This window comes from Procambarus clarkii, chromosome 20 (genome assembly GCF_040958095.1).
Source record: "Procambarus clarkii isolate CNS0578487 chromosome 20, FALCON_Pclarkii_2.0, whole genome shotgun sequence".
In the NCBI taxonomy this organism is placed as follows: Eukaryota; Metazoa; Arthropoda; class Malacostraca; order Decapoda; family Cambaridae; genus Procambarus; species Procambarus clarkii.
Genome location: NC_091169.1, coordinates 46,285,068 through 46,299,620, shown reverse-complemented (window position 1 = coordinate 46,299,620; position 14,553 = coordinate 46,285,068). Strand labels below are relative to the sequence as shown.

At 35.4% G+C, this 14,553-nt stretch overlaps 1 protein-coding gene across 3 annotated transcripts in view; it reads right to left on the bottom strand.

Annotated features, from left to right (window-relative positions):
- Positions 1-2,531: 2,531 nt before the first annotated feature.
- Positions 2,532-14,553, bottom strand: part of Pgant2 (polypeptide N-acetylgalactosaminyltransferase 2) — a 476,685-nt gene continuing 464,663 nt past the window's right edge. For all 3 annotated transcript variants that reach the window (XM_069327914.1, XM_045737766.2, XM_045737767.2), the window contains one exon: positions 2,532-14,464. The gene's annotated coding sequence lies outside the window, so the exon portion shown is untranslated. The remainder of the gene's footprint in view (positions 14,465-14,553) is intronic.

The window sequence follows — 14,553 nt, the reverse complement described above, 5'->3', positions numbered from 1 at the left end:
CTAGCAAGCTTCTGGCCAGCAGCACTGGCCTCTCAGCCAGTTCTGCCTCCCTGACTTTGTTATACTGTATCAAACTATCTAAACTGTTTGATAAAAACTGAAGTAAGAACATAAGAACAAAGGTAACTGCAGAAGGCCTATTGGCCCATACGAGGCAGCTCCTATTCTATAACCTAGAAAGTAGAAAATCTAATAAATACATTTCATGCCAGGAGCAAAAAATGACTGTAAATTTGTTTCTTTCATAATTAATGAAGCAGTGTTTTGGTTACAATGTAACCAAATGTAAGTATCGATGTAAATTTTCATAATTTTCTTACCTAAACTTATTCATGCCGTCTCAACTTTTAGAAAGATATATACTGCATAGGCAAAAACAACAATGAATACCTGTATAATGAAATGCCTCTGTCTGGTGGGCCCTTTTGTGGGTCCTTTAGTTTGCCATCTGAATAGCTTCACTCATTTAATCTATGCCAGGCCCTTGTGAGTCAAGGGCACATATGGTAGTAAGGGCACATATGGTAGTAAGGGTACATATGGTAGTAAGGGCACATTTCCCTACTAACCCATGGTAGAAAGGGGCAGACCAGGAATAGGAACCTATTGTATTCTAACCTAACCTAACTTGGTGCAATCCCGAGGGGTCTCCTTGGTTTTGATTAAAACACATATGATTACAGGAGCTTCTAACAGTTATGAAAGACTGGACAACAGCTGATTTCCCTCTCCAGGATGGAGCTCCCGTCAATGTATATTCCTACAGCATCAAGAACCTACAGGGAAGAGATAAACAAATGTTGGCAGAGGATAGAGGGCACCTTTAAGGAACACCCAGCATGGCAACATATTCCTTTGAACCCCCTCTGATAGGCTGGAAAAAAGGGGAGACTCCTTGTAGGATATGCTAGTAAGGACACATTTCTTTGCTCATTCACAGTAGAAAGGGGCAGATCAGGAATAGTAATCCAACCTATTCTAGGTTAGGCTAGGACCAGGTTAGGTTAGAATAGGTTAGAATAAACAACCCAAGGGTCTCCTTAGTTTTGATTGAAACATGTTATCTTGAGATTCTTGGGATATTTCGGGGCTTTAGTGTTCTAAAAATCCATTCTAGTACTTTACAATTTATTTTGTGAGCCTAGCCAGTCTTTCATGTGGCACCTTATCAAAAGCTTTTGCAAAATCCATGTACACTACATCAACCAGAAGTTCTTTGAGTAGCTGGTTATGGTTTCCAAAAATGTGTGCAGGTTTGTATGGCAGGATCTATTTTTAACAAACCCATGTTGTGTCAATTTTATAAGATTGTTCATTGATATATGGTGAATGATTCCCTCCCTTAGGATTCTCTCCATGAGCTTGCAGATGTGTGATGTCAAGCTGATTGGTTGGTAGTTTTTTGTTGAACTCTTTCTGTCTTTTTTAAAATAGGGGTAACATTTGCATATTTCCAATCTATGGGGACTATCCCTTGGTCCAGAGATTTTGTGAAAAGTAGTTTCATTGGAAGGCATAGTTCTTCTGCCAGTTTCTTTATGACTTTGAATTGGATTCCATCCACTCCTTGGGCTTTTGAGTCTTTTAATTCGTCAATGGTCTTCCTGATTATGTCGCATGTAATGGGTATATCCCTTAATTCATTCTCTTCACCTCCTTCACGCATTTGTGTGGGTGATGGGATGTCATCTAATCTTTCAAGTGTGAACACTGATGTAAAATAATCAGTATTTTTGCTGCCCTTTAATCGTCCACTATAGCTTGGTTAGTCTCATCCTTTAAGGGTCCTACCAAATCCTTTGTTTGGTTTTACTTCTTATATAAGCATAAAACAATTTTGGATCTTTCCTTATGTTTTGGGCAAGTTTTCTTTTGTAGTTTCTTTTGGCTGATCTAGTTTCCTGGGTGGCTGAGTTTAGTGCCCTTTTATATATTTCATAATCAATGATGTTCATCGTGGATTTATACGTTCTCCAGAGGTTCTGCTTGGTTATCAATGCTTGTTTTACTACCTGTGTCATCCATCTAATTTCCTTTCTTTTCTTTCTCCTTGCTTCTTGCACCCCATGTATTCCTTTGCATCTTGCACCTCATGTATTCCCTTGCATATAATATTCTCCTGCTTCTTGCACCCCTTGTATCGCCTTGCATCTAGTATTCCCCTGCTTCTTGCACCTCATTGAGGGAAAGGTGGTGGTCACCAGGTGTGGCCTCTGATCCCAGGCAGGCTTACAGTGACTCACAAAGGTCTGGCATTGATTGAATTGGGTGGAGCCTTCCAGTTAGCTAGCTCAAGCAGTAACCACAGGAGTCCCTCCCAGAAATAGATTTCTGTATTTATTAATGTGAGAAATTTAATAAATATAGTTTTCTAATGCCAAGAGCAATAAATAACAATAAATTTGCCTCGTTCTTAATAAGTGAAAGTGTGTTTTGGTTACAATGTACTGTATAGACATAAACTTTTCATTATTTTTTTTGCCCAAATAAACCCATTCATGCTGTCTTCTTTAAGAAATTTAAATACAGGAGAAACAGATTGTTTATTAATGTGTGAATCATAATTAAATTTTAAATGTTACGTGTACTATATATAATTTTGTCATACTTTATATTTTTAGAAACTGGCTGATTAGAATGTCATCCACATGCAGACTTTACAATATCATACTTTCTTACTAAAATATTTGTTATTAATGTAGAATGTGAATAAACATAAGTTTTACTTGGAAATAAACACTTTTTATAATGTTGACCAAACCACACTAGAAACTGAAGAGATGATGGCATTTCGGTTCATACTGGACCATTATCAAGTTCAGTAGCTTGTTAAGAGACGAGGGAAGCACGTCCTTTTTCTTTCTCTTCTTTTTCTTACGCTCCCATTCTTATTGCTATTGTTACACCCTTTATTACACCTATTCCTTCTGCCTTGCTTCTTCCTCTAAGATTTCCTCCTCCTCACCTCTCTCTTGCCTTAACTTATGTCTGTGCCTTCCTCGTCTCTTAACAATCGACTTGATAATGGTCCAGGATGGACTGAAACGTCGTTGACTCTTCAGTTTCAAGTGTGTGGTTTGGCCAACATTTCTTCAGCTACATTATCGTGACTCATCATCTGACTTTTTATAATGAAATAAGACCAAAATAGATGGAGTATGATGCCAAAGGAAATTAAAGTAGCACTTAAATCATCAACTTTCCTTGGCATCATCCTCCACTTATTTTGCCTTTCAGTTATTTTATTTCTAAATGAGCTTATATTCTAAGTAAAATCCTGTTTATTCGTGTTCTATAGTTATTATCATATCATAGTAAGAAAGTATGCCACGTTTCTTATTTATTTATATAATTCTAAAGAGCTTTGGATGATTGAATAAACTGGTCACCTGCCACCCTGCCTCACCCAGTCAGATCGTGCCACTCTGCCTCACCCAGTCAGATCGTGCCACCCTGCCTCACCCAGTCAGATAGTGCCACCCTGCCTCACCCAGTCAGATCGTGCCACCCTGCCTTACCCAGTTAGATCGTGCCTTTCATCATATTTTTAAATCATCCTCCCATTCACACAAATTGAGTATATATAAATAAGTAAAAATGATAATGCCTGAAGCAATAAATAGCAGCAAATTAACCTATCCTTACTATCTTACCTTAAATTGAAAGATTTGATAAATAAATTACATATCCTATACAGATACAGTACATAAGAACATAGGACTAAAGAAAACTGAAGGCCTACATTAGCCCACACAAGGCAGCTCTGATTTATAGGCAACCAAACTCATTCATATACAGCATATATATTGTATACATGTTGTACACACGGTATATACACACACATACGTACTCCAACTCTAAAGAACATGATTTGTATTCGACCCCTCCCGCAGCAACCAAAGTTCCATCACATCTGAAATTTGCTGTTACGTTACTTAGTATTTTAGAGTGAACATTATTGTCAATATTAGTGCAAATAATAGCTATATTTTTGCACATTTTCATACCTAAATTAATTACTTAGATAAAATAAATGTTTTTATATTTTGCTGATTGTGTTTTATGGTTTTAGGTACAGAATTCTGTTACAAGGAATATATCAGCTTACTCCACTGGCAGTCTTTTATTGCAGCCTGACATACTACCCAAACACAATCCTTCCATGCATTGCATCTAGTTTTCCGGTAGACCGGGTTTCAAGCAAGCGGAAGTTGGCTGTGTACATGCGCACTCTCACACACACATGGTACACATACTGTATATAAATATGATTTAACTTTTTAAAAGTTGTTTATTATTTTATTTAAGAAAAAAAAGCTTTGGTCACTGCCTTTTTTTACTCATTATTTTGTATTACTCATTATTTTACTATTTGTATTTAATGTTCTGTATTACTCATTATTTTCTTATTTGTATTTACTGTTTTGTATTACTCATTATTTTACTATTACTCATCTTTTGTAAAATACTGGACAAAGCACCCATGACTTGAATGTTCAAATAGCATAAATTATGATTAAAAATAAACTACAGTATATATATACAGGTACACACAAATGCAAATTAATATATGTCTGACTTGTCAAGAAGTTTCATATTATTCTCCAAATCCTTTTTATTCAATGCTACTAGATTGTATAATTATATATAAAAAAAAATAATTTTAAATATTTGGTAATTATAAGTGTAATTATTTTGGTACATGAATCAAATCATGAAAGAACTTTCCTGTTGTTTTATGTTTGTTTAGCTCAATGATGCAGGAATTCTTTATATTTTATCAATAAATAATTATTGCTATATTTAAAGTTATAATAATTAGGAATTATATAAAACTTTCTCAAAACAGCCAATGACATAAAACATTAATTTTACTTCATAATAAATATGTATAAAACAATAATCAAAATATTTATAAAACAATAATCACAATAATTATAATGATTATTTACAAATGCAAAGCATTAATTAGAACTAACTGCATTACTTAACACACAAATTACAAATCTTTATAATGAATTACAATTACAAAATTGTTTTAATATACTGTACAACCCTCACCAGAAAGTACAAATATAATTACTAATACAAAACATGGAAAGGGACCCATCATCTCCAAGTGGACCAATCATTTTAGTGATATTTATTGGATGTTTTTGTTTCTACATACAGTACTGTACATGCTTTCTGCCATGACAAATTAAAATTTTGTTACAAATTGTACTTTTACCTCCATATATTTTCTAAGATAAGCATTTGGCTCTTTTTGGATAAACAATAATCTAAACTGAGTTATTTTATTGTTAGCCAATTCATGAATCATCTTCTGTACACTGTGATATATATTTTCATAACCAGTCTCTTGAAATTTTGTATCAATGTCTACTACAATCTGCCTCACCCAAACTGTGGGGCGAGAGAGATATTCTCTCTCAATATTTTATAACATAATGCATTTTGTAGAAAAAAATTGTAACTAGAATCTAGAGAAAACAAAGCCACTTTATAAGCTAATCTTTTTGGGTAATGCCTCTCTCAGAAACTGGCTTTACCCTATAGTATTGGAACTGACTTGTGCACTGACATACTACCAGGCTCGGAGTCATTCTCAACCCCATGAGGGCAAGTAACTTTGGAAATTGTTTTATCATTCATTTTGTTTTGTTGGGGACAGGCAGCCCGTGTGTATATATACTTTATGTTTTATATTGAGGCCGCCCAAAGTCAAACTACTGACCTTTTCCAGGATACAACTCCACAACAGTTGACTAACTCCTGGGTACCTATTTACTGCTAAGTGAACAGCAGCATTAGGTTAAATGAAATGTACACAACCATTTCCGTCCCATCCTAATAAATAAGTATGGTGCCCATATCAACACATCATCATCAAATTGGAAAAGTACATCAACAAATTGAAACAATGCAAAGACATGCAACTAAATGGCTTCCAGAACTGAAAGACAAAAGCTACATGGAGAGGTTAGAGGCATTAAATATGCCAAACTAGAATATAGAAAAAAAAGAGGTGATATGATCATTGCATACAAAATAGTAACAGGAATCAACAATATTGACAAGGAAGAATTCCCTAAGACATGGAACTTTAAGAAAAAGAGGTGATAGATTTAAGGTAACTAAACAAAGCTGCCAAAGAAATGTAAGAAAATTCACTTTTTCCAGTTTCTTTATGTGCTTCTTGAGATTTGGGCACCATACAACTGCTGCATATTCCAGTTTTGGTCTCACAAAAGTCATGAACAGTTTCTTTAGTATTTAACCATCCATATACAGTAATTAGAAGCAAGTCTGAAGTTGGAAAGTGATGCATACGCTCCTTCCACAATGTTCTTTATGTGTTCCTCTGGTGACAACTTACTATCCAAAACCACCCCTAGGTCTCGTTCTTTATTAGAGTTCTGTAATTCCATTCCACATAATTTGTAAGTTGTGTGTGGTCTGTTTTCTCCGAATCCACATTCCATAACATGGCATTTATTCACATTAAATTCCATTTGCCACTTTACACTCCAAGCATTTATTTTATCTAGATCAATTTGAAGGGCATTACAATCGTCTCCGCCTCCTATCTTCCCCAGTATCTTAGCATCATCCACAAACATGTTCAAATAATTCTGTATTCCTTCTGATAAATCGTTTATGTAGAAGATGAACATAACTAGTGCAAGAACTGAACCCTGTGGTACTCCACTAGTAACACTCCTCCAGTCAGATACATTGTCTTTGAGTTTTGCCCTCATCTATCTGTCAATTAGAAAGTTTTTCATCAATGTCAGAAGTCTCCCTGTCACTCCTCCAGCATTGTTAGGTCCAGATAGACACAGTCAACCACCTCTTTCCTTTATTATCTCTGTGGCTCTATCATAAAAACTAAGTAGATTTGTTACACAGAATCTTCCTGAAAACAATACTGTTTGCCTGTTATTATGTCATTACTCTCCAGGTGTTCAATTCATTTGGCTTTAACTATTGTTTCTAGAGTTTTGACTACCATGCTTGTTAATAATACAGGTCTATAATTTAGAGGTTCCTCTCGACTACCATTTTTATAGATTGGTACTATGTCTAACTTTTTCCACATATCTGCTAATATTCCTGTGCACAAGGATGTCTGGAATATTCTTATCACCTACTGGTGATGAGAATTACTGAGTCTAGTGGTGTGTCAGCACATTAATCAGTTCCAGGACTCTAGGGTAAGAGAGTTTATTGAGGGGCCTTCCTCAGAAAGGGGTTTCATTTTACTCAATACTATTTATATAATAATGGAGTGCTGTACATCATACAATTTATCATTGTTCACTTACACAAATGTGGTATACAGGCTACAAAATTAAACTATTTCTAGGAGTGTCTTTAAGCATTTTATAATAGGAGTGACTGCTTGATACAATACAGTATTTGTTATGATACACTACTTAAAAAAATAATAACCATTTTAATAAATTATCATACAGTACTGATATACATTTTCTTATCTAAAATATCCTTAAAAAATAATGCCATCATCAAACTTGGAAGATACAAATTTTTCCCCTACATATTTAACAACCATACTGTTAGACTAGATTACAACACATATCTAATTTTTTATACCTTAATCTTTATGGAAACTGATCGGATGATATTAGAGATCAAATAATATAAATGTTTTCCTACTTGGTCACACATATACCATTGTGTGTGCCTTACAGCCATTTCTCTGCTTAAATACTCTCTCGGATATTAGAACGAGATTTTGAACTACAGTACAGTATAGGGAAGTATGTTATTTCAGCAAATATTGCATACTAAAATAAAGTTATTGTTTAACTTTATTATTTTTCCTGAATAATAGGTAAATAATATGTACAACAGACTACTAGTAAATGTAGGCAATAAAAGTACAAAGAGAATCTACTTTGCATTTTCTTGTTGAGTAATTGTAATTCAAATATATTTGTGGAATTTTGTACAAATATATTATCGCATTGATTATCACAGAGAGAAAAGTTCAAAATAAAGAAAATACAGCACAATATGAACCTTTTATGTAAAGTGTATGATTAAGTGTGACTGCAATCATGTATGATTAATTCAATATAATTTACAGAAGTAGAGTCAAAATTATCCAAATACCAAGTTATTCCAATTATTCCACTGTAAGCTAACTTCAAACTAATATTTTTACTGTAAAACTAAATAAAACATTTACATTTGACTTTTTATATTAATTGCTATTAGGGAGAAATTATCATAATTTTTTGTAAATTAATTAATCCAAATTGTCAGACAACATGTTTAAGCTTTACTGCCAATTTGATTCTTATTTATAAAATAATAACAATTATAGTTCAGAATTTTAAAAACTCCAAAAAAGTATAGCGTAAGCTACTTTAGGGGCTTAAACATACTTTATTTTATAAAAAAAGATTATGAAATATGTAATAATAATAATAATAATAATAATAATAATAATAGAAAACTGTATATGGTAAAGGGTTTATGTATTTTTCTCATCCTTGCAAGAAATATTTAAATAACACAAAGCGGTAATCTGAGTACTTATGCAACTTTATTTTTATTCGGTTTAAAATCCACCTGGAAAAAATCCTCAGAAATAATGGAGGGATGTTTGACAAACTGCAGGCTTCCTGTCCCTGTTGAGGCCACTAGAGTTGCTGGCCCTCATGGTGTAACACTATAAATGGAATTATTTAACCTTCACTGATACAAGGAGAGTCAATTCACTCAGGATATTGGGTGATGAGAGTCTGTCTAGCTCCTGGGCATTACAAGTCACACCTTTTAAGTGTTAATGTTCATATGATGAGCAGAGGTCGGTTCATGTCATGTGACCATGCTCTCTGCTAAGCTGATAATTACAGGTGGTTACCTGTGTCTTTTCCATCAAACAAGCCGCTGTCTAGGTGTGGTAGGAAGATAGCCCGAGGCTAACTCCTGGTAGGCGGGGCTTACCTCCTGGTTCCCTTTTAAATACCCGAGCAATTATATATATAGAGAGAGAGAGAGAAGCCTTGCTACACCAGAGAGGTTTCAGCAGTAGCAGGCCAGAGTCTACACAGGCCTGTCCCAGGCTGGTGGGTCTTGTCTGTCTGCTCTATCCTCCCCTCATTATCCTCTAACCAGCTTATACTCAAGAGATCTTGGTGAGTTTGTATTTTACGGTGAAGTAAGTAAGTAATTATCAAAAGAAGGCACCAAACCGGGAAGGCTATGTAATTTTACGGTGAAGTACCATTTCCCAAATTACATTTCGTGTAATTTCTAGGGGAGGGGGTGAAGTCAGCCATATTTGCTTTCAATTTCTTATGTAGTGACTAAGTCTGAATTAATGCTGACAGGAAAAAAGTCACGGGAATAAAATTGTCCATGAACATATGTAATAAATGAATATTCTCTTTTGTCATTTCAATGATCTTTAATTCTGATTCCCCCTGAAATCTTGTTTTCATTTGGCCTGACTTGTGATAGTGAAAGCTAGAGTGGAGAGCACTTTGAAGTTTACTTACTAAATACTCAGTCTTCTTAAATGACTATATGATTCACATGCTTGCAGTTGTTGCTGATTTACATCAATTATCTTGACTGTTGATTATAGAGACAAGTTCAATTCTTTGTCTTTTAAATAGTCTTTAATGGATGGTAGAAGCTCTTCTATTCCTTCTACCCTTATCCTGTCTATTTACCTCTTATCTACTTTATCTGCTTAATCTACTACTTCTTTATCTTAAAAACTGAACAAGTTAGAGGATGTTAATCCAGACTACTTTTTTAAAAGGTAAGATGTAACACAAACAAGGAACAATGGTTTCAAGCTCAACAAGGCACACTGTAGGACTGAGAATAGGAGATGTTTTTTTCACCGACAAAGTTATAAACCCAGAGAACTGCCTACCCGTCAAAGCTGTAAATGCCAAAACCGTGTTAAGTTTTAAAATCTACCTGGAAAAGATCAAGGCAAATGGGGGGACCTTCGACAAGCCATCGGCTTCCTGTCCTCATTGAAGCCACTCGGGTTAATAGCCCTCTGGTAAATCTGGTAAATCAGGTAAATCATGCTAGTCCTTCATTCTAACTCTTTCTACTCATCTTCCTCTAGCTCCTCTGTCCCTCTCTAGGTTTACCCTGAATCCCATTTTCTCTCTCGTTCTACACTTTCCCTTTCACCTGCTAACTCTTCCTCACTCTTCACCCTTCCACCTCACTCCTGCATATTTTCCTTCATTTCTCTTTATCTTGATTTACTACATGTTACAAGTGACAGGAAGCCGGCAGTGGCTGAGATACAGTGGCGGATGGATGTACATAGTGGCTGAGGTACAGTGGTGTGATGGATGTAGTGGCTGAGATACAGTGGTATGATGGATGTAGTGGCTGAGATACAGTGGTGTGATTGATGTACATAGTGGCTGAGATACAGTGGTGTGATGGATGTACATAGTGGCTGAGATACAGTGGTGTGATGGATGTACATAGTGGCTGAGATACAGTGGTGTGATGGATGTACATAGTGGCTGAAATACAGTGGTGTGATGGATGTACATAGTGGCTGAGATACAGTGGTGTGATGGATGTACATAGTGGCTGAGATACAGTGGTGTGATGGATGTACATAGTAGCTGAAATACAGTGGTGTGATGGATGTACATAGTGGCTGAGATACAGTGGTGTGATGGATGAAGTGGCTGAGATACAGTGGTGTGATGGATGTACATAGTGGCTGAGATACAGTGGTGTGATGGATGTACATAGTGGCTGAGATACAGTGGTGTGATGGATGTACATAGTAGCTGAAATACAGTGGTGCGATGGATGTACATAGTGGCTGAGATACAGTGGTGCGATGGATGTACATAGTGGCTGAGATACAGTGGTGTGATGGATGTAGTGGCTGAGATACAGTGGTGTGATGGATGTAAATAGTGGCTGAGATACAGTGGTGTGATGGATGTACATAGTGGCTGAGATACAGTGGTGTGATGGATGTACATAGTGGCTGAGATACAGTGGTGTGATGGATGTAGTGGCTGAGATACAGTGGTGTGATGGATGTACATAGTGGCTGAGATACAGTGGTGTGATGGATGTACATAGTGGCTGAGATACAGTGGTGTGATGGATGTAGTGGCTGAGATACAGTGGTATGATGGATGTACATAGTGGCTGAGATACAGTGGTGTGATGGATGTACGTAGTGGCTGAGATACAGTGGTGTGATGGATGTACGTAGTGGCTGAGATACAGTGGTGTGATGGATGTATGTAGTGGCTGAGAACAGTGGTGTGATGGATGTATGTAGTGGCTGAGATACAGTGGTGTGATGGATGTACATAGTGGCTGAGATACAGTGGTGTGATGGATGTAGTGGCTGAGATACAGTGGTGTGATGGATGTACGTAGTGGCTGAGATACAGTGGTGTGATGGATGTATGTAGTGGCTGAGATACAGTGGTGTGATGGATGTACATAGTGGCTGAGATACAGTGGTGTGATGGATGTACATAGTGGCTGAGATACAGTGGTGTGATGGATGTACATAGTGGCTGAGATACAGTGGTGTGATGGATGTACATAGTGGCTGAGATACAGTGGTGTGATGGATGTACATAGTGGTTGAGATACAGTGGTGTGATGGATGTACATAGTGGCTGAGATACAGTGGTGTGGTGGATGTACGTAGTGGCTGAGATACAGTGGTGTGATGGATGTACGTAGTGGCTGAGATACAGTGGTGTGATGGATGTACGTAGTGGCTGAGATACAGTGGTGTGATGGATGTACATAGTGGCTGAGATACAGAGGTGTGATGGATGTACATAGTGGCTGAGATACAGTGGTGTGATGGATGTACGTAGTGGCTGAGATACAGTGGTGTGATGGATGTTCACAGTGGTTGTGATTCAGTGGTGTACTGGATGTTTCTCCCTAGCATGCATATGCTCGATGGTAGAGAGATTTTGTAAAAAAAAATTTGTCTATTTTATGACTTTTGCCCGAAACGCTTTGCATTAGTGTGGCTTCATAGATTGTGTAACTCCTGTCCCTACAATTGCACATTACTCTTATGCACCTTGTGTACACATTATTTTGAATAAAAACTGAATTGAATTGAACTGAATTGAGATGTAAAGATTCAGACAACACCATCCATACCTACTTTTGCATAAATGATGTGTTTTGCCATGATTGGGGTAAAACATAACTAAACTTTGCTATGATTGGGGTGAAATATAACTAAACTTTGTTATGATTGGGGTGAAACATAACTAAACTTTGCTATGATTGGGGTGAAACATAACTAAACTTTGCTATGATTGGGGTGAAACATAACTAAACTTTGCTATGATTGGGGTGAAATATAACTAAACTTTGTTATGATTGGGGTGAAACATAACTAAACTTTGCTATGATTGGGGTGAAACATAACTAAACTTTGCTATGATTGGGGTGAAACATAACTAAACTTTGCTATGATTGGGGTGAAACATAACTAAACTTTGCTATGATTGGGGTGAAACATAACTAAACTTTGTTATGATTGGGGTGAAACATAACTAAACTTTGTTATGATTGGGGTGAAATATAACTAAACTTTCTTATGATTGGGACGAAACATAACTAAACTTTGTTATGATTGGGATGAAACATAACTAAAATGTAGATATGTAAAATACATACCTATATTTTCAAAGTAACTGAATGTTCAATTTAATGTGGCTTTGATTTGCATGCAGTTGCCAGGGTAGGATGAATCTACCACACAAATTGTGACTTCCTGTACATCAACATTTAATTCATAAGACAAGTAAATTATATAAAAACATTCACTTAAAATATTTGTACCAGTAGTGTAAATGTCTATACAATTCTGAACAATCATATTGAGACACTCTATACTCTAAAACAAAGAATAGAGCCCCCTAAAGTATGTCTTTACCCAGGCAAATATGCTATACATACATTTTTGTTAATTATATCACCAATATGTACAGTATCTGTAAGGTACAGTCTCTGTGATTTTTATATATTGAATGAATGTAATGTACATGACACTGAACTTTAACAATTCAAGACACTAACAAAATAAACTTGCAACTATAAATTAACTATACAGATATACAGTATTATTTAAATATTGATGAAAAAGACATTTTAAAGTTAAAATAAAGCTCAAGTTTACTGTGTGCTACTTTATTACAGGCTGTACTGGAGTTTTCAAAATAAATTGTTGTATATGAATTCCTTGTCATGTTTTATTGCAATATGCATTGCAGGAGAAACTTTTGCAGGTTAGGTGTATCTCTGATGCCTTTAACCCTGTGCACTTTCTATACAACATTTCCTTTCTACCCACCCTATAGTGTGAAACTGACCTTTATTTACCTATTGGCTACCTTCTCCAAATTGGGTAATAAAGATAAAAGACCTTTACTGGCACATGTCTTCTCTAAACTCAATGCAACCATTTCTCACAATGTAGCAAAGCATGTAATGTGTGGCTTTTACTATACCTATGAATATAAACCTATACCAACCAACTTAACCCATTTATCAGAACATTTATTAATCCAGAAAACCATTCATTGATATTACTTTTATCATTCATAAAAGCATTCAATTGGTATGCTTGTATCCCATGTATACACATACTCTGATACATTTATTATGAGAGTGAGTTGAAATATCATTTGCAAATGTGAGCACATACTGTAGTGTAATTGTTGAAATGTTAGGCATGATATAATGTCTAAAAGCAGCAAACTGAAAAATAATCTATAACTTTTTGTTAATTTTAGGAAATATTTTAATAGCTTACAGTAGTGAATAATGTTTTTTTAAAATAATTCCAGTTTCCGTTTTTTACATCAGGCAAATATATAACTAAAAATGGAAAGATATTGTAATGTTCACTTGCATTCTTACCAAGACAAACTCACCTAACAATATTTTCAGTGGACATAAATAAAACATGATTAGGAGCTCCTTTCTTAGATGTTAGCTTAATAATTCCAATAATCAAATAGCACCATTAAACTTAAACTATACTGTACTGAAGTTCATGAGTTCTCAATACGTAGGTTGGAACGCAGCACTTTGGGCAAATATACCTTGACGATGGCTGAAGGTGTTCATAGTCTATGGCACTGTTAAAGATGTAACAGTATTCACTTCACAGCACAAAATAACAATCAGATATTAATTTTCCAAGTCATATAATCACTCAGCTGTCAGACACAAACTTGTCACTTCCACTATCTTTACCTTTTTTTTAATATACAGTACTAAACCTTTATTTTCACAATGGGAAATGAAATATAATGTAATTAACAGTAAAAAAGTGTGAGGACATATATGGTTGATGAAAAATATACATACATGATAAGTAGTTTTTCACAATTATGGACTGATGTGCAATTCTTGTTCCACTTCATGTTACTTTCTGAAATGAAAGTACCTTTTTAGTTTGTGCAATTAATTTCATATACAGTTATACGCTGTATATGTATGTATATGTATGTAAATATGAAT